Consider the following 26,739-nt stretch of genomic DNA (forward strand, 5'->3'; position numbering starts at 1 on the left):
CCGGCAGTGAACACTTAAGCAATTTATTGATTTACATCTTTCTCTTCCTGGAGAAACATTTCCTGGCTCAAGTAGTCAACCCATGTTGACACAGGTTATCTCAGTTCTCAATCCCAGTCAGTAGTTCTGTTTTGTTGATTTAGGTTGTCTTAGTTCTCAGACCTGTTGGCTTCTGAGAAAGTACTTTCTCAAGTTTCTGGAGTACAAATCACCATCCCATCCTCTTTAGGTTTAGCAAACCCTGTGAAACACTGGAATTGTTTGGCCTTAAGATATTTGCAGTACCATTTTCCCAGTCAGAGCTGCTCTACCAAGAGTGATGAGAACTTTGTTGGGAGAGCAAGGGTGGTTGAAGGTAGGTATCAGAAGGGTTCAAAACAGGTATCTCGGGTGGAATGCAGTACTCTAAGCCAGACTCCTCTGACATTTCCCCACAGATATGGGGAACATAGTAGAGTGTTTTCTTGTAACCCAGTAGATGCATTAGTCAGTACTGTCCTTAGACTTGGGCAAGAGTATTAGTGACCTGGACCAGTGCTTCTGTGACTCCACTCTGCCTTCTCCCCTGCACCTCCTCCCATGTACTAAGGAGTTTGAGAGACCAAGGGGAATTGCCATTGCAGAGCCCACACTCCTCTTTGAGTCTTTGGCTCAAAGACTGAGAATTTCTTGGCCAAATAGTTCTTAAGCCTATTTTGGGATTTGTCTAGCTTTTCTGAATCTGTCCTGCTGAAGTCAATAATCACACAACTAGTTTATTTAGCCTTAGGTTTAAGGTGTAGGTAGCTACAGGGTGGCTTTTTGAGAGGAAAAGGAGGAAGGAAGAAGGACATGAACAAGACAGTTGTGGACAGAATTAAGAATCATGGCTACCATATCTAAATACAAGGTCCTGAGACTCTTGTGGTATACCAGAGGGGGGGAGGAAAGGGGAGTGGGCTGCAGGCTGGGGTTAGGAGTGGCTCTCCCTATGCTGCCATGTTTAATCCTGATCTCCAAAGGCTCTGAGAAATCAAAATTGAACCTGGACATCCAGGTGTCAACAAAGTTTTGCCTGGTAAGATATGAAGATAGGACATTTTTTAAACAGCTTATTGACTTCATACATAACTTAGAATATGTAGACATAGGCACTTAGGCTGTGAGCCTCAATTTGGGCTTCGTTCCAATTCCACAAATACTAAAGGTAGCTCTGTCTTAGTTCCAATATATGCATGCACATGTACAAATGTCGGCACACACATACATACCCTCACAGTGTGGTCTAGACCAGAGCATCCAAAGCACATTCATACACTTTAAATAGAAGTACTGGAGTGCCTACATATTGATCCCACAGTTCCTATCCTGGCAGGTCCCAGTCTCCAAAGTCCCCTGACCAGTTACCTGAAACAGCAAGCAGCCTCATCCCATTCTGCCAATCATCACTGTATAACATTTCCTTTTTCTAAAAGGGCTAGACTATAAATTTCATAAAGAAAAGGATCTTTGTTTTGTTCACACACGTATCCCAAGGTCCTGGAACAATGGCAACCAGACATTAGGTATTCGGTGGTCATTTGTTAAATTTATGAATGATTTGAAAAGGCTAGAAAGCACTGGTCTATATCAACAGCAAGAGGAAATTTCTTTCAATGGAAACTTTTTTCCGATGCTTACACTCGTGGCATAGTACTTAATATTTCTATGTGAAGCAACGTAAGTGCCCATACCTAACAGGTATTATTGCACCATAGCCTCTGCCTTCAGGGCTGGCTTAGCTTGCACTAAAACTAGTCCTATAACAGGACAGTCTTCCCATCTGCCTAAAGAAGAAGCCCCAAAATTATGTAAAGAAAGATTATTTTAAAAAGTACTTTGAGTGGCTTAGTCAGTGAAGCATCTGACTCTTGACTTTGGCTCAGGTCATGATCTCAAGGTTTGTGGAATTGAGCCCTGCATCAGACCCCATGCTGACAGCTGAGAGCCTGCTTGGGATTCTCTCTCTCCCTCTCTCTCTGCCCCTTCTCAGCTTGTGTATGTACATGCATTCTCTCTCTCTATCTCAAAATAAATAAATAAACTGAAAAACTTTTAAGAGTACAAAATACTTTGATATAAAATAAATATAAAAATATTTTGATTTTAAGCAGTATTTTTACTGTATTTCAGGCCAGACCTTCCTTACAAAGGCACCAGCAGCTACTCTCTATACACAGATTCGAGGAAGCATGGGGGTCCTCAAGTCCTTCTTTTCTTTTGTAAACTAAATTTTTCTCTCTATGCTCAGACTTTTTTCTTTCATAAAGTCCAAAACATATTCCTTCATATGCCATTGTTTCCTTTTTCTCTGTTAGACTACATATATTTAAACATATGAAATAAATTATTTTAAAAGTCACAATTATACTTCTCTCCTATTCCCAAACATCTTTCTCTCCTGAAATGTGCAGGGTTAATCATGGCCAAGTCTTACCTTCTTACTATATTACAAAACATTTTAAAAGATCATTTCCTGGGGGCACCTGGGTGGCTCAGCCTGTTAAGCATCCAACTCTTGATTTCAGCTCAGGTCATGATCCCAGGGTCAAGGGATCAAGCCCCACATTGGGCTCCATGCTGACAATGAAGAGCCTGCTTTGGATTCTCTCTCTCCCGGTCTATCTTACCCTCCCCTGCTCATGCTCTCATTCTCTCTCTCTCTCTCTCTCTCTCTCTCTCTCTCTCTCTCTCTCAAAATAAATAAGCTTAAAATATCATTTTCTGTTTTATCGTATTGCCCTTGCAATGTCCAGTCCAGAGTAGATGCTTAGTAAACATAAGAAAAGAAAAAGAGAAGTAAAGAAATATGGAAGCCACGGAAGTCATGCATCTTCTCTTTTATCCTCCTCACATGCCAGGGATCTCTCCTTGTCTGAGTCCATTGTGGGAACTCTCATGTCCTACAATCATCTCTCTAACAAGTATCCTTTTGTACTACTGCTTCTGTCTTACGTGGGTGTGCACGCACGTGCGCCAGAAAGAGAAGGGGACAAGAAGGAGGAAGAGGAAGAGAAATGAGAAAACACAAACATGCTCATGAATAAATATAACCAACTCGGCAGATTCTCCCAGCGTCCACAACAGATGAAAGAAAGGGATAAAAGCATAAGTTGTTGGGGAAGAATATCTTCCTCTTTGGCCCACTCGTGCAGCTTGAGCCAAAACACTGATGTTACTGCATAGAACTGCAAGAACAGATTCCCTGAGTAGCTGATCTGATCAAGGGATTAACCCATCCCCTATTGCTGGAGCATGACTAGGATACTCAAAGTTAAAAACAGAAGAATTTGGCAGTGATGTCTTGTATCTTTTCTAGCTCTATTTAATTATCTCTAAGCAGCCAAAATTTCTTTTCCTTTAGAATTAGAAGGTCCAGGAAGATCCAGAAACACATTATAAAAAATCAACTTATTATTCGTCCTTTCTTATCCATACCAGTTCCTAACTAGCTCTCTCTGGAAACCAGTAGGTCATATGCAAATTGAGGTCATGTATGTCTCATCGGTAATGACTTTTCTTATCCTAACAAATGACCTAGCAGAGAGAAAACTGAATTGCTAACTGCAACATTTAAAAATCACATGGTTGTCCAATTACATTAAGCTACAGCACTTTGCAAGCTTATTGTTTCTCCATTATTCATGACAGGAACTTCAGCGAATATGTTCCTAAAACAATATTGTTCTTGACAAATTCATATTTCCATCAGTCAGAAGGTATTGGTGCTGATGAATGAATAATGCTACAGTGGGTAACTTAGATATTTGCTAATTTCATTGATGAAACACATTTTTTACCTTTTACCTTCTATTCACTATTGCACTGTGCTCCATTCCAGCAACAGGAGTGTTCCAGGACTGCTAGGATTTTTTCAAATTAGTGGTAGAAGAATCTCTGTATTTCTTCCTCCAATTGTTTTTCTTGTTATTCAGAAAGAGTGTGGGAATGAGTCACAGCGCTATTTCCCCTGCTTTTTCTTCTGACCTTTGGAATTCTCCTTTCAGTGCTAACTAAGCTATCAGCAACATGCCAGCAGACGGAATAGAACTTAGCACTTGTGTGTCCTTCCTTTCTTCCAGCAGTCAAGTATAGTCCTTTTTGAAATTGCAGAAGTCTCTCAAGCATATAATTTGTGGCTTCCAATGAGTTTGAACTTCATGCTTGAAGTGATGCACAAGTAAGTGATTTAATTCATGCACCTGTATCTGGATTTTTCCCAGACATAATGAAATGGGTAACCACTTCAGGATTTACCTAAGAAGCATTGCAGCAAGAGATCAGAAAGGCACTGATTGGCATATTTGGGCAGGAAAATGAACAACAAGCTTCCAGTAGAGCTGTGATAGGCATCTGGGTTCAGCCTTTGGGACAAAAGCTGAGCATTTCTCAGCTCCCAAGGCCAAGCCCTTTGACTTCAATGATGTACAATTTTCTCATTACAGACACTATTGTACCCAAAGGAATTCCTGTCAGGTTTCTAATTATTTTCTCAGTTTGAAATAAGACCTTGTCTTTAATAAGAAAGCGGCTTTGTCATGTGATTGTTTTCAGCATCAACACACAGTACAGAGAGCAGGAGCACAAGGGGAAACAACAACAATGCCTCAAAAAGAGAGAAAGGCGTTTTTGAAAATAAATGCAAATCATTTCCCCCAGTAATTATGAAAATATTTGTAATTGTGCTGCAGTCAAGTACGGTAGTCTTTGGAGATTTAAAAAGTAAAAGTAGTTACTATAGATAAGGTCACACAAACCCTAATCAAGATGCTTTGGGTTTTGAACCCATAGTCAGCATATGCTCATAACCTATTTTCCATGGAATCTATAGTCTCCGTATATCCTAATCCACATGGAAACTCATCACAGGCATGGCAGACAACTGCTTCATCTCTGCAGAGATTATAATTATGTTTTCTTGGCTAGTGTTTATGGTCAATGTTTGAACAACAAGCCAAAGCTTGTTAAAAATTGTATTTGCTTATTTTATATTCTGCTGCATCAAAGATTATATTTTGTTCATGTTCCTGTCTCCAACAAAGATTACATCAAAGGTTATATTTTGTTCATGTTCCCCTTCCTCTCCTCCAACAAAAATTATCAGTGGGGTCAAGTATAGCAATCCTTGAAGTGGACCCAAGCTGAAAATAAGATGCCAACAAACGGAAGTGAGGGAGGCATGGGTAATTTCATCAGTAATGTTTAGTTTCATACAAGGATTCATTGGGTAAGTGAATCCAAAGGACAGAGGATTGGGAGTTCTGACAACAGAACAAAGAATCCTACTGGCATGTTTATGTTTCTCTCATCACACCTATTCAGAAGTCACAAGACTTCAAGACTTCAATTTCCTCATTAGGAACAGAGGGAAAAAGTCATGGCTCTGTCACACCATAGTATATTACTACAGGGGAAAGCAGTTGACTAATCTGGAAGCTACAGTTAAGGTCCATTCCACTTATGTTTTCATTCACCAAAACAGATTTACCTTCACAGCCAAATGTTGAACGAATTTTAAGAAATGTTAAACAACTGATAACACAGATGACTAGAGAATGTGGGGGAGCTTTGAACAAGAAGATATAAACTAACCAGGGATGTGGTCAGGAAAGGTCTCTTGGAGAAACTGTCACGTAAATTGGGACCCAAAGAATGAACCAGATGGGCAGGAGCAAGCTGCTAATATTTTGGGTAAAGTCACAGAATGTTTGAAGATCTTGATTTGTGAGAGAAACTGAAAGGTGAGTGCATGTGTGGACTGTCCTAGAAGGCAGTGTTTAGGTTGGGGGTTTTATTTTAAAAGTAACAGGAATCCATTGAAAGGATTCAAGGAAAAAAGTAATAGAATCAATATGATTTTTGAAAAATGTTTTGGATTAAGTGTAGAGAAATATAGGAACAGATCAAAAGTAGAAGCTGACAATTATGAGCCCCTGTAATACCTGAGGTTGACTTGACTTGGAGATTGCTTAGGTGTGGTCACAGTAACAAGGTAAATGCCAGTTGTTTGTAATATAACTGAATGGATGATGGCTACTGACTGACTTAGGGAAGGCTGAAAGGTAAGAAGATTGTTTTTATGTTTGGGGGAAGAGGTAAAAAATCCAGTTTCAGTTTTAGAGATGTTTGTTTCAACCAAGAGAGTCTAGGCAAGCCAAAAAAAAAAAAAAAAAAAAAGATCCGGAACACTGCAGTATATAAATGGAAACTTAATCCAAAGGATTGGAATCTAAGAGTGTACCGAGTGCAGAGAAGAAGTGTCTATGCCAAAGAAGACTGATAAGTTGCTCAGAGGTAGAAAATGTGTGGGGACAGGGAAGCTAAGGAAAGGATGTATTTTGAAAAGCAATGAAGAGTCAAGAGTGCTGAATCCTGCTAACAGAACAATAGAATTGAAAACTGCGCATTGAGTTAAGTAACATGAAGACCGTGGTGATTTTATCTAGAATAGCTTGATAGCCAAATGTGGCTGTTGAACACTTCAAATGTGAGTAGTGGTGCTGAGGAGCTGAATTCTTATTTTTTATAAATCTGTTTATTAGCATAAATAGCCACAGGTGATGAGTGGCTACATATTGGACCAGACATATGTACTGTGGGGAAAATGTCAGATTTTAGCAGACTGAAGAATGCAACTAGTGATCATATATAACTTGCTCATGAAGTTTGCTTCCAAAGTGGAAGAATGTAGAGAGCAGATTGTGGAAGGGAATATGAGATCGAAAAAGGGTTATTTTAAGTTAGACCAACTTTAGAATTTCAAATGAGAAGGAGCCAGTGGAGAGGGAGAAGTTGAAAGTACCGCAGAGTGAGAAGGAGTAATCTTATATTACATTATACTCAAACCAAAAAAACAAATACGTATGAATGAAGAAAGGTCAATTTTTAGATTTGGTGGTAGAAATTTAAGGACGTTGTTCTTTGTTGTCTTCTATTTACTGTGGAAAATAGGAGGAGAGGGTCTTTGGCTGAGAGAGCAGAGGAAAGTTACAAAACCGAGGGACTCTGTGACTCACTTCCAGAGGATTTTATAGCCTCCGGCCTGGCTCACACATTTGTAGCAGAGATATATGATTACAAGGTATAATGTGAGGAGCAGTGGAAGACCTGCCTGCCTAAAAATATCTCACTGAAGGAATCTCAACGCATCCTGTATTTCCTACAAGAATCCCTGTGATACGTTAGGGAAAATACGTCTTTCAATTAGGATAAAACATCAAATAAAGTATAGGCGTTTATATCGTATTGTGACCAGTTAGTTTATCTGATTAACTCTTTAGGAGACAGTGCCAAAAAATGCAAATCAGCGAAGAAGTAAGAAAAGTTTCTGGTCATGGAACCCATTAAATCCTAGGTTACTGGGTGGCCAGGAGGCAGTCCTGACCTTGAGAGAAACAGACAGACAACCCTAAAGCTAAGCTAAAACTTAGCTCATAATTATTCTTAAGGACAACCTTCAGCCCTGAAGGGCGCATTCTTGAGTCCAGTATCTACTCCCAGTAAAGCACCCTCCCAGGTGATTGGCTGGCTTGGAACTAAATTCACGGAGAATAGATGGAGCAGGCTGAGGAGAAAATGCGTAGATCTTCTTGCAGTGGCTTGTAAGAGCTGCTATGGAAGATGTCGAATGGATGCAATAACTTTTACTAAGGTTAAATGCAAGGGTAAAGACGAGAGCTGCTGTGGGAGGAACGTGAACCATGAGTCCAGTAAACAAGTCAGAGCGAGGCTAAAACAATGGCTTGGACCACAGGTTCTGAGAACCTTGTAAGTAGGAGCAACAATTAAAGTTGCAACGTAACAGGAAGGGCAGAAGAGGGTAACCCTGGAGCCCCAACAGAATACTACCCTGTAATTCAATTCAGTTTCAGATGCCATTTATTTTCACTTTCCCTCAGCATGGCATAATTCTCAGCTTCTTAAGGGAACTATGGAAGCTACTGACACCAACAGGAAAAATAGAAGCAATAGCCATGCTGTTCAAGTGCAAGAAGTACACGTTATTTTCCTTGAAGTAATGTTATGTAGCATATTCCAGAGCTCAAAAAAAAATGACCTTTCGACCTAGAATAATTTTAATAATCATAAACCTGAATGTGAGCACATGGCCCCCAAAGCTCATATGATATAATGTAATGCTATTAAAATGTTACTTCAAATGCTATTTAGTTAATATTTTTTATAATTATATACAGTTAGAATCTTTCTTATTAGATTAGCCTAGTTCAAGAATATAGGTTAAAATTATTGAACAGGGTTAACCAAAGCTTAAAATACGCTCCTCCTTCACTTTATCAAGTGTCCTGGTCCTAATTTAAGCTTTCTCTCACTTGTTTTTGCAAGTTAATTCTAGTTTTTATCACAGAAATTTTAGGCAATTGCCTTTGAAACTTTGTTTTAAAAATATCATCACTAGACATTAACAACAAGCCCATATACTAGCTATGCTAGCAGCTCAAAGGAAAGACTATGAGAAACTTTTTTTTTCATATTCACAGAGGACCAAAAGATTCATGTCCAAAACCAATGGCCATGATGAATGCTTTCAAGCGTACTCTTTAATGAATAAGTCATAAAACTCTTTATTGGTCCGTGTGTTTTTAAGCTCTTCCCTATCTTCAACCTGATTAATGATGATGAGCATGCTAATAAAATCAGTAGCCTGTAGAAATATAGTAATAATTTTGTATGATTCAGTGTCAATACATGCATAATTCAATGGTCTTAACATAGATTCTGTAAGTCAAAAACCTAGTGGCCCATTACAAAAGTTTTCTCTACTGTAAGGACTTTGCTGAATATGATATTTTGAACTTAGACCATACTTAAGCACTCAGGTTATGTTAATCTACTTCTTAGGCAAACTTTATGTGTATAAAGGTTTCACTGGGAAGAAATGCATAATGCATTCACAAATCGTGACCATTTATGGAAACATGGCCACATTTATTATTTCTATTCAATTGTAGACTGATTATTACTAATTGTAGATTTCTTTATAATTTTATCTACAGTGTCCTCATTCCATAATATTTCTCATTTGGCTATTTGGGCCAATTATCTCAAAATCTTCCTATGAAAATTTTTGCTTTACTAGGTTAGTAGTATTTAATTTGCAAGTGTTTATCTTTTTCATTGGAAACCTCCCCTTCCATAATGGTTTGCCTGAGAATATAATTGCCTATAAATTTATTAATTACCCACTTATAGGGGTGCCAGATATAGCAAATAAAAATATTGCCTGGGACATACTTATACTAAAAAAATTACTCATTGTTTATATATGAAATTCAAGTTTAAATGGCCATCCTGCATTTTATATGTCAGCCCTATATATTTGATCATTTTTATGAATAATGTGCATGAACTTCCCTTTGAGAGTTCCTAGTGGCTTCCACCCAAAGAATTACCAAAGTATAAATCCCTATGCTTTTGACTTCCTGCAATCTTCCCTGGAAAAGTCATGCCAGGGGAATCTTACATATAGAAACTAAAGTAGGAAAATCTCTCCTTTCTTCAAAGTGGAGCAAATCACATTGTTCCCTCTATCTTTTCTCTTGGACAGAGTTCTCTTTTTCCCGGGTGTTAATTGACTGTTGCATTTCCCTCCACAAATATGTATGTTGAAATCCCTGCAGTATGATGATATTTGGAGGTAGGACTTTGGGGAGGATTTTAGGTTACATGATATCATGTAGGGCCCCTGTGATAGGATTAGTGGCCTTATCAAAGAGGAAGAGAAACGGGATCTCTCTCCTCTCTCTGCCATGTGAGGATACAAGTCATGGATGGCTGTCTGTAAACCAGGGCGTCACCAAGAAGCAAACCATGCTGACACCTTGATCTCAGAATTTCAGTCTCCATAACTGTGAGAAATCAATGCTTGTTGTTCAAGTGACCCAGAGTATGGCATTCCGTTACTACAGCTCTAGCTAAGACACCAGGCTTACAAACAGGAAATTCACTTATTTCCTCAATATCTGTGATTTATATCCTTGAAGATTCCTTATCACGATCTCATGCAAATATCCTAAGGACGTCAGGTGTATATAATTCTACCACATGCCCATTTTTTGCAGACCTCTTTTGAGAGCATTTGGATATTTCCTATTCTCCAGGGGAAGGGGTATGGGACAATAAATAATCTAGTAATGTCGCTGCCAGAAAGAGAAAAATTGTAGAGAGGAGCAAAGCAAAATAACTTCTTATAGCCTTGTTTTTCAAGGGCTTATTTGAAAGCGTCCCTATAGACAAGCAAAAGGAAAACCAGGGGAATAGGGGTGGCTGACCAGTAGTGATTTATTTAACTATGCTAAAGCTGTAAACTTTATTGAACATATACACACTGCTATATGATATATGTGCCCATCTTATATACGTCCATAGCTCTGTGTGTTTCTTGTGTTTGTGTGTGTGCGCTTATCCGATTCATCAGATCTGCCTGTGGTATATAAATACAGTACTCCTGAAAATGGTGTATAAATGAATAAAGACATATGCGTACACATGCGTACACAGCCTCTTCAAATTCCTACAATAAGTGTCACTTGTGCCACGCAACGTAACATTATTTACACATTATTTAGACTTTCCAAATTGGTATATTCAGTCCATTTGAATTCCAGACTCTTCAGTAGTTTGACCTGTCACAGTCACATAGAAGAATGAAGCCACTCAGGCGACGTAAAGATGAGACCAACCAAGTGGCAATCAAGGTCCACCCAGGCACTGGGCACCAAGAGACTTGGCAAAATGGGAAAACCAACCTCTTGAGATGGATGGAGCCAGGCATGCAAGATCCACATACAAGAGTAGCAGGAAGGTAGATACCAGATGCAAATAGAGGCAAATAGGAGGCTGAAAGCTCGTGGACAAACATGGTATCAACACCAGCCAGAACTACCGAGCGAGAAGGCAGGGCTTAGCGTAGGCCTGTAGCGATAGACGCTAACTCGTGTGAATGGTCACCAGTTACCAGGAAGAAAATTGGTCTAGCATCCTGCTTCTGGACACCTTTCCATCAGTTTTAATTTTTTTAAGTTTATTTGTTTTGAGAGAGGGCACAACTGGGGGACAAACAGAGATAGGGAAACAGAATCCCAATTTCACTGTCAGTGCAGAGCCCGATGTGGGACTCAATCTCGTGAATCATGAGATCATGACTTGAGCCAAAATCAAGAGTCTGACGCTTAAAGGACTGAGCCACCCAGGCACCCCTCTATCAGTTTTAAAGGCACACTCTTTTGTACAACAATTTACTCTTTAGATTCCACTGTGCCCAGCATAGTGCTAATACATTAAATATGTTTTCTCTATAGATGGATTCATGTTAACATTTGGATTCTCAGTATATGCTGTTTCTACACATTATTTTCAGTGACTTTTGTGATTTATAGTGTAACAATTATTCACATAAAAACTTTAATGCATTATCTCTGTGCTTTTCCTAAAATACAAAGGCTACTTGAACAATAAGTAGGAAGCAAAAACTCACATGACCCAAACACATATCTATAACAATAAATTCAAAAGGTCATATGTCTTTGTCTAGTTGGGTTCATTTCCACTTCTTACCCCAGTAACTGTTAACAATACATGAAAGAAAAATTACATATGATGATGTCTTTATGATATATTGAGGGGTCTTATGAAAGCATCTGTTTTATTTTAATAAAATATAACACACATTGAGTATTTTGGCTATTTCAGAGGCCTGGAAAATATGCATAAATATTCAAAAATAAAATTGAAATAAACATTGATGTGACGCTGTCCAGCCTGGAATATATTCCAGCTGGACAATAATGTTCTTGCTGTTTCTAATTTGATGCTGGTTTTTAATTATTGGTTGAATTTCAAACCATGCAAATCCTGAAATTAGAAGAACTTTGAGGTACTAAGAATTGATTATTTGACATCCACACAGAACCTGGTTTAATTTGACAACAGAATGTCATCAACAACACATTAAATGATGATGCTCCTCACAAGTCCCATACAACACTTGCCATTTTAAGAGGAAGCATCTGCTCACTTTAGGAGGCAGGGAAGTTTTGGAGCTTTCCCATATACCTATTTATATCTGTTTAGATATGTTGTAAATGTATTTATACTCCTCCATGGGGCAAGTTTAGTGACATGGAAAGAAAGTTTAATAATGGCCAAAAGTTCCTTCGAGATAAGGGATATATCACCTTTTATGAGTGATAAAAGGTGAATAATCTTAGATTCCAGCCCATAGTGATCAAGTCACAATATGATTTGTCATTTACAAGCAGTGCAGTTTCATAGCCTCTGGTAAAAATCAAGTTGGAGCAGGAATGAAGATCAATAATAACATCGTACAGAAAAGCAATCTTAGGATGACTAATACAGGTAATGTTAGAGAGCATTATTTAGGTGTTAGACCTGATGCCTTGTGTCAGGGACTGAGCTCAGCACTTCACAGAAGAGCTTGTTCAAACCTGAAAGCAAGCCCACAAGATGGTTGTTGATATCTCTATCAAGCATGTGGGAAAAGCATGGTTAAAAGAAATTAACTAGTTTGCTTTGTCACATGCTAGTAAGTGGTAAGGCCTAGATCAAACCTAGGTCAGAGACTCCAAAAGCCTGTGTTACTGAGTATTAACTGGATGTTTCATTATCACATTGGCTACCGACTCTGCACAGGTATTAGGTTTTGCTTCATTTATTTCTTCTTTCTGCCTACCTGTAGTTACCCAGCATGCCACTTTTCATAAGCAACCTAAAAGATGTTTAAAAACTGAGTCATTTCACCCTCTTCTGGATGAGATGGGAAAACTAGCAAGGCCCATTTGTCATTCATACAATTTTTCTCTAAAACTGCTTGTGATGTTGGGTAATAATCCCCAGATGGAAGTCATTAAATTTTAATTTGTATGCATATGTGACATCTTGCTTTTCAAAATCTTTTTGACTTTACTCTTTCCATTACTGAAACTAATTGATACATATATGAGAAATAACTAATTAAAATGAGTGTAAAGCAGTTTTCTCAAATATAAAACATGCTATAAAATGCTAATAAAACCATAAGAAATATATGGAAAAATCTGTCAATTACAAAATTAACTTTGGATAAGAAGGCAAATACCATTTATCCTTTATAATGTCCAAGTAACTGACTTGTTTGGCAGCTGACTGCCTTTTTGTTTAATATTAATAAAACCTCAAGAATGGGAGTTGTTTTCCTTTCAAAATGCTCACGACCACAGAAATTTGAAGACAGGCATCGTAGTTATAAATTACAGTTGAAGAAAAACTCTAAATGGCTATTTGCTGGGACAAGATCTCGGTTGTGATTCAATCAGTGTAAATCACTGGTTGGCAAATCATATCACAATGGAAGAGTTTTCTCTTCATCTTTATAAGTGACTTACATCTGGGTGATGCAGTAGAGACATGCTGCCACGTGGAGGGGAGATCACTTTATCAGTGGAAGCAGACATACTGAGTAAATTGGGCAGGACTGAGGCGGCCACATGGCCCTGGCTGTAGAGAATCAGAGGAGACAGTCTCAAGAAGGCCACTGCTCTTAACTGGAAAGGACGCAGTTAACATTCATGTGTAGACACGCGTTAACGAAACTGTTTGGCTTGATTTATGTATGTCCCTTGAAAGGAAAGATTAGAAAATGTAGCCCTGGAATGTATCAGTGTTTTAAATATAATTCGGTCAAGCCATTTGCTATATTTCTAAACTTTTTTCATAATTTGTTTTTAAATTAGTGGGTTTTCTTGAATGGATGACTGTGTATGTTCCTTCATTCATGTTTTATTCACTAATTTATTTATTCTACTACAAATATCCATTGAGTATAGATTATATGCCAAACAATAATATTGTGAGGAGCCCCTCGAGATAAATTGTCCTCTCCCTGGTACCCACTCTCATGTCCAAGGCAGAACACAAGTATTTCCCATATAATTAAGCAATGATTTGAATATCATTTTGATGAGATCAGATCAAGAATAGATGATGCACAACTCTAAGCCAGAAACCCTGATCCAGCCTGAAAGTCACCCTGTAGTAAGAGCAAGACTCAGAGTTCGGAAGGTTTGTGTCACACAGCGTGTTTCTATCACTGAGTGGAGTTTCTGGGTCATGGAGATTGCAATTTAAGGGATGAAATTTTCCAGGTGACCCTAAGGACACAAGTGTGACCACAGTTTCCTCCAGCTTCATTGTTCCCTCATAAGATTCTTAGCTGGAAGTAAGATTTGCTTATTAAAAAAAAAATGAACTCTGTTCTTTCCACTAGTAGGAAACTCAATAAGAGTAACATTGCTGGGGAAAGAACCATATCTTTTAAATTTTTAATTTGGGAACAATTAACATACAGTGTCATATCAATTTCAGGTGTACAATATAGTGATTCAACAATTTTATACATTATTCAGTGCTCATCATGATAAGTAAATTCTTAATCCCCTTTACCTATTTCACCTATCCCCCCCACTCATCTCCCCTCTGGTAACCACCAGTTGGTTCTCTATAGTTAAGAGTCTATTTGGGGGTTCTGTCACTCTTGTTTTTTCTTCATTTCTTTTATTTCTTATGTAAAATCATATGGTATTTGTCTTTCTCTGACTGACTTCACTTAGCATTATATCTTCTGGAGCCATCCATGTTGTTGCAAATGGCAAGATTTCATTCTTTTTTATGACTAATATTCCATTGTAGATATATACTTCCTCTTTATTCATTTGTCTATTGATGGACCCTTGCAATGCTTCCATATTTTGGCTATTGTAAATAATGCTGCAATAAACATAGGGATGCATGTATTCTGTTCCATTGATCTATGTGTCTGTTTTTGTGCAAGTACCATACTGCTTTGATTACTACAGCTTTGTAGTGTGTGTATATATATATATATATATATATATATATATATTAGCGTTTATTTAATTTTGAGACACAGAGAGACAGAGCATGAATGGGGGAGGGTCAGAGAGAGGGAGACACAGAATCTGAAACAGGCTCCAGGCTCTGAGCCGTCAGCACAGGGCCCGACACGGGGCTCGAACTCATGGACCGCGAGATCATAACCTGAGCCGAAGTTGGCCACTTAACCGACTGAGCCACCCAGGCGCCCCTACAGCTTTGTAGTATAAATTGAAATCTGAGACAGTGATAGTTCCAGTTTTGTTCTTCTTTTACAAGATTGTTATGGCTATTTAGGATCTTTTGTGGTTTCGTACAATTTTAAGATTATTGATTATTTTAGTTCCATGGAAAATGCTATTGGTATTTTGATAGGAATTGCATTAAATCTGTAGATTGCTTTGGGTAGTATGGACATTTTAATAATATTTGTTCTCCCCCTCCATGAACACTGAATATCTATTCATTTGTGTCATCTTCATTTTCTTTCATCAATGTTTGATAGTTTTTAGAATACATGTCTTTCACACCCTTGGTTGAGTATATTCCTAGATATTTTATTATTTTGAGTACAGTTGTGTGACTGTTTTCTTAATTTCTCATTAGGGTTTTCTATATACAGTATCATGTTATCTGTAAATAGTGAATATTTTACATCTTCCTCACCAATTTGGATATTTTTTTATTTCTTTTTGTTGTCTGATTGTTAAATAGAAGTATTAAGAGTGGACATCCTTGTTTTGTTCCTGATCTTAGGGGAAATGCTCTCTGTTTATCCCCACTGAGGATGATATTAGCTGTGGGTTGTTCATATATGGCCTTTATTAAGTTGAGGTACTGACTCATGATTTTGGCTCAGGTCTTGATCTGACAGTTTGTGGGTTCAAGCCCCACATTGGGCTCTGTGCTGACAGTGCAGAGCCTGCTTGGGATCCACTCTCTCTCTTCTCTCTTCTGTCCCTCCCCCACTCATGATCTCTCTTTCTCTCTCAAAATAAATAAATAAACTTTAAAAAATAAAACTACTTTGTTGAGGATTTTATCATGAATGAATATTGTACTTGGTCAAATGTTTTTTCTGCATCTATCAAAATGATCATATGGTGTTTATCCTTACTGTTGTTTGTGTGACATATCACATTGATTGATTTGTGATTATTGAACCACACTTGTATCCTAGGAATAAATCCCACTTGATCGTGGTAAATGAATTTTTTAATGTATTGTTGGATTCAGTTTCCTGATATTGTGTTGAGAATTTTTGCATCTATGTTCATCAGAGAGATTGTCCTGTAGTTCTCTTTTTTGTGGTGTCTTTATCTGGTTTTGGTATCAAGATAATGCTGGCCTTACAAAATGAACTTGGAAGATTTCCTTCTTATTTTATTTTTTGGAATACTTTGAGAAGAACAGGTATTCTTTAAATGCTTGGTAGAATTCACGTATGAAGTCATCTGGTCCTGAACTTTTGTTTGTTGGGAGTGTTTTGATTACTGATCCGACTTAATTGTTGCTAATTGGTCCATTCAAATTTTCTGTGTCTTCCTAATTCAGTTTTGGGAAGTTATATGTTTCCAGGAATTTTTACATTACTTCTAGCTTGTTCAATTTTTTTGTGTATGATTTTTCATAATGTTCTCTTACAATCCTATGTATTTTTGTGGTATCAGTTGTTATTTCTCTTTTATTACTTATTTTGTTATTTGAGCTCTCTCTCTCTCTCTCTCTCTCTCTCTCTCTCGATGTGTCAGGCTAAAGGTTCGTCAATTTTGTTGACCTTTCAAAGAGCCAACTTCTTGTTGCATTGATCTGTTCTACTGCTTTTAGTTTCTGACATTATTCCTGCTCCTATATTTATTATTTTCTTTCAGGTTTGGGTTTTGTTGGTTCTCTTTGTTGCTCCTTTAGGTGTAAGGTTAGGTTGTGCGTTTAAGATTTTTCTTGCTTCTTAATGCAGGCCTGTATTGCTGTAAACTTCCCTCTTAGTATAGTTTTTGATGCATCCTAAAGATTTTGGACTGCTGTGCTTTCATTTTCATTTGTCTCCATGTATTTTTTTTTAACTTCTTTGATTTCGTGGTTGACATTTGATTGTTCAGTGACATGTTACTTAACCCCTATGAATTTGTGTTCTTTTGAGATTTTTTTCTAGTTTCATAGTGTTGAGATCAGAAAAGATACATGGTATGACTTCATGTTTTTGAATTTGTTGAGACTTATTTTATGGCCAAATATGTGATCTATTATGGAGAATGTTTCATGTGTATTCTACTGTTTTAGGATAGAATGTTTGGATATATCTGTTATATCCTTCCGATCCAATGTGTCATTCAAAGCCACCATTACCTTGTTGATTTTATGTTGGGATGATCTATCCATTGAAACAAGTGGGGTGTTGAAATCTCCTATTATTATCATGTTACTATCAGTATTACTTCCTTTGTTTGTTACTAGCTGCTTTATGTATTTGGGTGCTTCTAGGTTGGATGCATACTTACAAATGTTCTATCTTCTTGTTGGATTATTCCTTTTATGATTATATAGTATCCTTGCCACCTTTTATAGTCTTCGTTTTAAAATTTATTTTGTTCAATATCACTATTGCTACTCCAGCTTTCTTTCCACTCCTATTTGCATGATACATGCTTTTCCTATCCCTTCACTTTCAATATGCATGTGTTTAAGTCTGAAATGAGTCAGCATATAGATGGTTCTTACTTTTTATCCATTTTGTCACCCTATGTCTTTTGAGGGTGCATTTAGTCCATTTATATTCAAAGTAATTATTGATAGCTATGTACACATTACCACCTTGTTACTTGTTTTATGGTTGTTTTTATAGTTCTTTTCTGTTCCTTTCTTCTCTTGCTCTCTACTCTGATGGTATGCTGGCTTTCTTTAGCGATATATTTGGATGACTTTCTCTTTATTTTTGCATATCTGTTACTGTTTTTTGATTTGTTATTACCATTAAGTTTATATATAGCATGGTATGCATATAACAGTCTATATTAAGTTGATGACTGCTTAAGTTTGAACCAGTTCTAAAAACACTGGATTTTTATGCCATTCCTCCTACATTTTAGGATATGGTTTCACAGTTTGCATCTTTTGATTTTGTGGACTCCTTGACTAAATTTTATAGATATACTCATTTTACTGTTTTTGTGCTTCCTAATTTTCTTATCCCTGCTTTTCACTCAATGAGTCCCTTTATATATTTCTTTAAGGCTGGTTTTGTGGTGATAAATTCCTTTAATGTTTGTCTGGGAAATTTTTATCTCTCCTATTCTGAATAATAGGCTTATTGGATAGAGTGGTTGCAGGTTTTTGTCGTTCAGCAGTTTGAATATATCCTGTTGGCCTGCTACTCCCTTCTGGCCTGCAAAGTTTCTGCTGAAAAATCAGCTAATAGCCTTATGGGGTTTCCCTTGTATGCAACTGTCTTCTTCTCTCCTGCTGCTTTTAAAATTCTCTCTTTATCACTACTTTCTGCCATTTTAATTACCATGTGTCTTGGAGTAGGCCTCCTTGGGTTGATTTTGTTAGAGGTTCTTTATGCCCGGATCTGGATTTCTGTTTCCTTCTCCATATTTCGGACGTTTTCAGCTATTAATTCTTCAAATAAATTTTCTGCCCTATTTCCTCTTTCTTATCCTACTGTGATTCCTATAATGCAAATATTTTTATGCTTGATGGTGTCACTGAGTTCTCTTGATCTATTTTCACTTTTTATTATTCTTTTTTCTCTCTCCTGTCAGCTTGATTGGTTTCCATTATTCTGTCCTCCATATCACTGATCTGTTCTGCTTCCTCTAGTCTATTGTTTATTCTGTGTAGTGTATGTTTAATTTCAGTTATTGAGTTCTTCGTCTCTGATTGGTCCCTTTTTATGTTTTCTATCTCTTTGTTGAAGGTCTCACTGATGTCCCCCACTCTTTTCTCAAGTCCAATGAGTGCCTTGATGACCATTACTTTAAATTCTCTATCAGGGGCAAGGTGTGTGGTGTTAGTAAGGTTTGTCCTAGTCTCCTGTGGGAAGAGATCTGCAGCTTCCTGGGAAAACTCTTGCCCAGGCCCAGATGGAGGGGCTGTGTCTGCAGAAGAGTGTGGGGCAGGGTATGCTGTTATCCAGCTAGATGGAAAGTGTTCTTGCTGGGCTGGTTCCAACAGTTGTTATCTAGGTTGGGAGGTGGAGGTGAGAAATGGTGCATGCAAATTCCTTTGTTGTTGTTGAAGTCTCCCAAAGATCCCTGTCCCTCCAACTCATTCTCCTAGATTAGTAAACAGATCTGCCTCCAGTATACTCCAGGCATTTTTTAAAGTGCTGCTTCTATTCTGTAAACAGTAGGACTATTTGTTGTGCTGTCTCTTTAAGGGCAGAGTCTCAGTTTCCTCTCACCCTCAGGCTCTCCCAGAGCTGAGCTGGCCAATCACAAAGTTAGGTCCCTCTAGTTTTCAAAGCCAAATGTTACAGGAATTTGTCTCCTCCATGCAGATTCCATGTACCTGGGGTATCTGGTCTGGGGTCTGCTCTTCTATTCTCTTTGTGCCAGGAGCATCCCTCCCTCCTCTGGACAGGCCTGCAGGTCAGTTTGGCTCCTGACCACATCTCCGCCCTTTCGGCCCTCTTCAATGACCTCATCTCTACAGTTAGCTACAGAGAGTCTGTTCTGTCTGTCCTCGGGTTGTTTTCTGGGTTCTTTATACCAATCTGAGTGTTATTTAGTTGTGTCCATGGGAGGAGGTAAGCCTCAGATTCTTCCACTCTACCATCTTCCCTGGAAGTCCAAGAATAATACTCTTGTATTATCTTTGGGATCTCTATCCTTTCTTTGTGGAGAGCCTCACATTTTTTGTCACTTATTACCACTACTCTGAAGTATATTGTGGCGTTTGATGACAATAATATCCAAAAGACAATGAGATAAATTGGGGTACAGGAGAAAAGTAAGATTGCTGAGTAGAACATGGTCAGGAATATCACAATCAGTTATGTGCTTCTCTCTTCCTTGAGAGGCCAGGAAATTGGGAGAAGGACATGGCTGACACAGATGTATTTTGTAGTAAATATCACAAAGTTTTTAAAAATATGCCTTAAGCATATGCAAACTATCAGTTGGGATCCATCTCTTATGGACAGCGTGCTTGTATCCCCCACAAGATTCATATGTTGAAACCCTAATCCCCAATATGATAGTATTTGGAGACGGAGCTTTTGGATTTTGATGGGGTCATGAAGGTGGGGTCCTCATAATGGGATTAATGTCATTATAAGAAAAATAAGAGATACTAGAGCTCTCTACCACGTAAGCACACAGCAAGAAGGAGGCTGTCTATAAACCAAAAAGTGAGCCATCTCCAGATATTGGATCTGTCAGTACCTGGATCTTGTACTACCCAGCCTCTAGAACTGTCAGAAATAAGTGTTTGTTGTTAAGCCTCCCAGTCTATAGTAATTTGTTACAGCAGCCTGAGCTCCTGATCCTAAGATAACCCCTTAGGAGAATTTTATTAATATTGGGATCAGTAGGCAACTTTCTGAGATAAAAGTTATTTTATATTGCTTTGCAAAGCCGCTTCACTCATTTATTTTTAGAACGAGATCAAATATGAGATAACATTATAATATTTTAAATCCAGAAATTGCTTCATGAAAATGTCTTTTATTTTATGCATAAGCAGACATTATATGTTTAGTAAGGATCCAAACAGTGCTAAATAATCTACATCAACCTTGTTTGTTGGGAACTAATGAATCAGGACAATTGGGAAAGTGGGTTATAGGAATATGTAAATAAATTCAAAGACAGAAGTTCAGTGTCATCTACCTTTCCTTGTCATTCTTTAGCATGATGACTGCCAAGAAATAGTTCAGCAAAATGATTTCCTTCAGGTCAACAGCTAAAGGATAAAACCTATAAATACAGGATTATGAGTAGAATCCATTAGAAGATCAGTATTAATAAAACCTTTAGCTTTTCATTAAGCTTCAAGCTAATGGCCAATAAGGAGAAATGTTAATGACAGAAGAAAATATTGAAACATGGAAATGGCTATTTCTTTACAGATGAATAAATGGAAAATACAATTTAAATTTATCTGAGCTCCAGACAGAATAAAAAGAGGATGTTGCCGAGACTTTTCTTAATTACTTATAAACCTAGTAAATATTTTCTTAACACCATTTCACCAATTTGAGTACCTTTCGTTGCGTGACCCTGGTCCATGTGCCACCATGGCGATAGCAGCTATGCATGTCTCCTTCCTTCCAGCCCTCAGCCACCTCCCAATCCACCTGAACATGGAGGTTCCTTTGACTTCCAACGTTCAATCAAAGATGGTGAACTCTCTACCTGTGAAGAATCCAGTGCTCGCTTTGCTCACATCCCATGTTGACCATCTTCAGAAGAAAGTTTCCATTTGCTTCCTAGTCTATAGCTCTCAAAAAATGAATTCAGGAGCATTATTGAAAGACATTTTGCAAATTTAGCTCCATTCCAATTCCTTTCCTCCAAGAACAAGACATCCTGAAGGGGATCTCCCCTGAACACCAAAGGGATATCATCAAATTCATTGCCCTATTTTTTTTTATATCCATTGGACTCCAAATTCTTATCATGACCCAGAAATAAGTAGGTATCTGGGGTTAGTCTTTGAGCACCTGATCGGAGTAGTAAGTGTTGATCTTCATTTTCCCCCTCTGGCTGACAAGTTCTGGATCAGGGGAAATGGACCTTTATAAACAAACCATTTCTCTGTGTTTATAGGTTGTTGTCATTGAAAAAAAAAAAGTAAATCCTAATTCCTAGGATTAGGAATCCTAATTCCTTTTCAAGAAAATAAATATTTATTATTAATTTTCTATGCGTGAGGCTTTGTACAAGAAAAAGAAATTTTCTCAAGAAATTTATATTATAAAAATGTTAATAGTTCTTGAGTGCATATCACACACCAAGACCTATACTAAGCAATGGAGTACTTATTTCATTCCCAGAATACAAGGAGGTGGTACTTTTTTTTCCCCATTCTGAAAAGGGGGCTAAAGAAGAGGTCTCCTACTTCAACAAACAAGATGCTATAAATTTTAGTAGCGCCTGGGTTTCTTAAGTCAGCTGAGTGTCTGACTCTTGGTTTCAACTAAGGTCACGATCTCAGGGTTCATGAGCTCAAGCACCACATCAGGATCTGTGCTGACAATGCAGAACCTGCTTGGGACGCCTGCTCTCTCTCTCTCTTCCCCTTCCCTGCTCGCTTGCTCTCTTCCTCTCAAAGAAACTTTAAAGAAAGATGCGATAAATTTTAAATTTCACCATTAATTTTATGTATGAATAAGGAAAGTCAATGAACCATGAAATACCACTTAATAATTCATACATCTAATTAGAAATGTGGCAAAATGTGAAAAATGTTTATTTTGTAATCAAGGAAATGAAATAGCTTGTTCAAGCTTAAATGTCTAGGGGGACTGAGACTAGAATTCTCAAATGGAAACTTACACAGTGTGAGTCAATGCAAAGAACTGTAACTGGAGAAAGTGGGCCACCTTCCAAAACAGATTCCCAGAACAAGCATTTATCTTCCAGCATTTGCCACAGGTCTGGTTCTAGCATCTGCCATAACAATTCAAAAATGTTATTTTATACATGTTCCAGAGTTGATTGGCAAGTAAATGCTGATTTATGTAACCCAAGCTCACAAGAGACTTTCTAGAAGGTCAATTTATTAATTTGTCATAAGAAATATATCTGTCCGGTCTCTGTAATTGAATGAATTTGACCAATCTGTTTTCCCCCATAAGTAAGTTATATAGGAAGGCAAGTTCTCAAGAGATTGCTTGGTAAGTAAGTGTTATAGGCTGAATTATGTCCCCTTTTCTCTAATTCATATGTTGAAGTCCTAACTCCCAGGGCCTCTGAATGTAACTGTATTTTGACAGAGGGCCTTTAAAGAGGTAATTAAGCTAAAATGAGGCCTTACGGTGGACCCTGATCCAGTCTGACTCATGTCCTTATAAGAAGAGGAATAAACACACAAAAAGACACCAGGGATGTGAGGACACAGAGGAAAGAATATGTGAGGACACAACGAGAAGGTGACATTCTATAAGCCAAGGAGAGAGGCCTCAGAAGAAACCAAATCTGCCAACATCTTGATCTCGGACATCTAGCCTCCAGAACTTAAAAAAATAAATTTCTGTTGTTTAAATCACTTAGTCTATGATATTTTGCTATGGCAGTACTAGCAAACTAATACAGAAAGGGGAAAAAATGTTATTAGACATACAAATTAGATTTTAATGGACTCAAATTCTATGAGTTAGACACCTTTTATCCAGTGAGGATATAACTGAACCTCAGACCAAAGATAGGGCATATCTCATTAATAAGGCAGAGAACTTATCCTGTAAGAAGATATTTGAATGGATATTGAAGTAGAAATCCCTCAAAGAAGAGACATCAGAAAATATTAATGTTTACAGAAGGCTAAATAAACACACCGCATGTACATTCAGTCCACTTTGTGAAAGCCTTGGAAAACTCTAGTTAAAGGGCTTTTGCATGTCTAATAATCCATTATATCTTGCTTTGTAATATGTACTCTCAGACATCATGTTTACTTTATGATTCATCTCTTATATCCATGTACAATCCATAAGACAAGCATGGCTATGAATCAACATAAGTAACAAACAAAGCACTACACATAAAGCCTTCAGGGAGACAAACTCTTCAGAAGATTCAGAGGGGCACCTGGGTGGCTCAGTCAGTTGAGAGTCTGACTTCGGCTCAGGTCATGATCTCACAATTCATGAATTCAAGCCCCACATGGGGCTCTGTGCTGACAGCTCAGAGCCTGGAACCCGCTTCAGATTCGGTGTCTCCTTCTCTCTCTGCCCCTCCCTGACTCATGCTCACTCTCGTGCGTGCTCTCTCTCTCTTTTTCCCTCTTTCTCTCAAAAATAAATAAACATCAATGAGGAAAAAAAAAAGATTCAGAAAAAGATTTCTGGAAATTGGTCTTGATGAATGGGTTAGATTTTAATAGAATAGAGATTAAGGGGCAAGTTATTTTTTAAAGTGGAAGAAACTTTATAAAATAAAAAGGAAAAGGAAGTGTTAATATAATGGCATTATGGAGCACAGTCTTTCTGATCGAAACTGTACAAGGCAGAGAGTCAAGGCAACAATGCCACCAGGTGGAGATGTATGGCAAGGGTCCTTGGGCAGCAGACTAGAAAAAGTTCATGTATTCTGGAAGATGATAAAGCAAATGGGGGTACATCCATCCAGTGAAATACTACTCAGCACTAAAAAGAAAGAAATGAATGATACATGCTACAGCTTGATGGATCTCAAGGGCATTATGCTGAGTGAAAGAAGTCAGTTTCAAAGGATTGCATATTGTAGAATTCCTTTAAATGGCATTCTAAGGAATACAAAACTTTGGATAGAAAACAGATAAGTAGTTCTCAGGGCTTAGAAATGGGGGAAAGGTATGATTTCTAAGAAATTGCCTAAAGGATTTTTTGGGGGTGATGTAATTGTTCTGAATCTTGATTTTGATGGTGTTTACACAAATCTTTACATGTGCTAGAGCTTGTAGAGCTGTATACTTGATGGAAAAAATCTATTGTATGATTTTCTTAATGACAACAATGTGTGGATTAGGATGGCAACTTGCATAAAGGAAAGAAAAATTGATGTGAATATGATATCTAAGAGTAATATACTGGATTAAGCTAATAGTTCAGCATAAAGGAAGAGGGAGACAGAAATCCAGATTATTCAGAGCTTTCAACATAGGCAGGAAGATAAGTATTTCATGTGATGGTAATATGCAAAAATAGTGAACTCAGAGGATTGCATTGGGTATAAGGAAAAGAATAATTTTGGACTTTGCAGTTTTGCCTGCCAGAAAGGCAGAGATTATCACCACATCGGTTGGAAATGTGAATCTGGAATGTAAGAGAGAATTTTAAAAAGAGAAGTCAAGTTAAAGACATCGATCTGAGAGTCCACCCACGTGGAAGTGCTAATTGCAAATACAGTCATGGACAAGGTCCCTCTGCAAAGACCATACAGGAGCCTATGAAGAGATCTTGGAGATGTCAGTTTTCTGGAAGAGAAGTGTCGCCATTGAATCCTTCCCTGAAATCACCAGCCTAGCACGTGTTCTTTTCAAATATCTTCCCTCATTCATTTGGCATTAAGCATCAGTTTAATGTTTTTTTTTTTTAAAAAAAACCTGTATGTACTCACTTTAACAAATCGTATATGAACTTGAGTATCTACCAAATATGTTTACGTAGGACACTACAAGGTACAAGACAGTGCCAGATGATCTAAAGTCACTATTTATGACTTGGAGACAGGCCTTGATTTTTATGAAACTCTGGGTGTCTAAACGGAACAAATTATCCAGGTTTTCGAGCTACTAGCTCATTCTTGCACTGAGCAGAGGCGATAAATTGAAGTGCTGAGTGTGGGAGTAAAGATGCAGGGTGTAATGTCTCATCGATTGGCTTTTGGGCAGATGGAACTGTAGACTCCTTACTAGAGTAGTATATTTTTCTCAGAAAATGTGCCCTTAACTTCCCTAACATTTCATTACTTTTGTTATAAATAATCCCTAAGAGCTCCTCTATTCTCATAATAGGAATCTTTACCAGAAGCGTGCATCTTATTTTCTGGTTTCTCCATTGCTACTGTGCATTTTAATGAGTTATGCTGGCTACAAAGTCAGGTTGAATTACCAGTTGGACCCATGCAATTTCTAAGAATGTGTACATGCTGTAAATGATCTAAACACTTAAAAACGGATTTAGTTTGCGTGCCGATGCCCTTTTGTGTAGGGATCCTAAGAAAACAACTAGGAAAGCCCTTCTCCTGAGTTGTGATCAGAACCTCCAAAACTGCATGTTGGGGGTAACGTCGGGACAGAGTGAGTTACAGGAAACAATTGTAGAGATACGCCATTGTGTTCCTGCTTATAAAAACACAATAAACTTTATGAAACAGGACTTGGTTAATGACACGTGCACCAGAATAGAAGATAAATAAACTGGTGGTTTTTCTTTCTTTTTTTTTCAAAGTCTTTATTTTTTTTAATGTTCATTTTTCAGAGAGAGAGAGAGAGAGAGAGAGAGAGAGAGAGAGAGAGAGCGCTAGCATGAGCAGGGGCAGAGAGAAAAGGAGACAGAGGATCCAAAAGTGCAAAGCCCGATGCGGGGCTTGAACTCACACACCCTGAGATCGTAACCTGAGCAGAAGTCAGATGCTTAACTGACTGAGCCACCTAGGTGCCCCAAACTGGTGGTTTTGGTTAAAGTAACATATCCAAAATTATTTGGAGGATGACAGAAATGAGATGCATAGATTCCCATGGAATTGTTCTTCCCCATTTTCCAAAGAACCACCAGATACCATAGGTTCGTTTATTCCAACTTCATTTCACCATTCTCACTGAGGAGTTTAGAAATCAAAACAAACAGAAAGAACACATTTTCCGGATCCCTTTGAAGGCAAGGTTCTGGAGGCAAATTGGATCTGCCAATCACGCGCATGGCAGGAGATTTGGAAGGCAGCATTGAGGCAGAAGCTATCACCCTGTCCCATTTTGTCTGCTTCTGCTTAGAAATACATGGCGAAAACAAAGATTTCTCTGCAGCAGTGAAGCAGCAAGTTCTCCCAGCCCTGCCCTGCTCACTATGTAGTCTCTGGCCCCATGTGGCTGCTGAGTACTCAAATTGAGGCTAGTCCAAATGACAATGTTCTGTAACAGTAAAATACAAAGTGGATTTTGAAGTCTTTG

The sequence above is a fragment of the Acinonyx jubatus genome, chromosome B1 (assembly GCF_027475565.1).
Source record: "Acinonyx jubatus isolate Ajub_Pintada_27869175 chromosome B1, VMU_Ajub_asm_v1.0, whole genome shotgun sequence".
NCBI lineage: Eukaryota > Metazoa > Chordata > Mammalia > Carnivora > Felidae > Acinonyx > Acinonyx jubatus.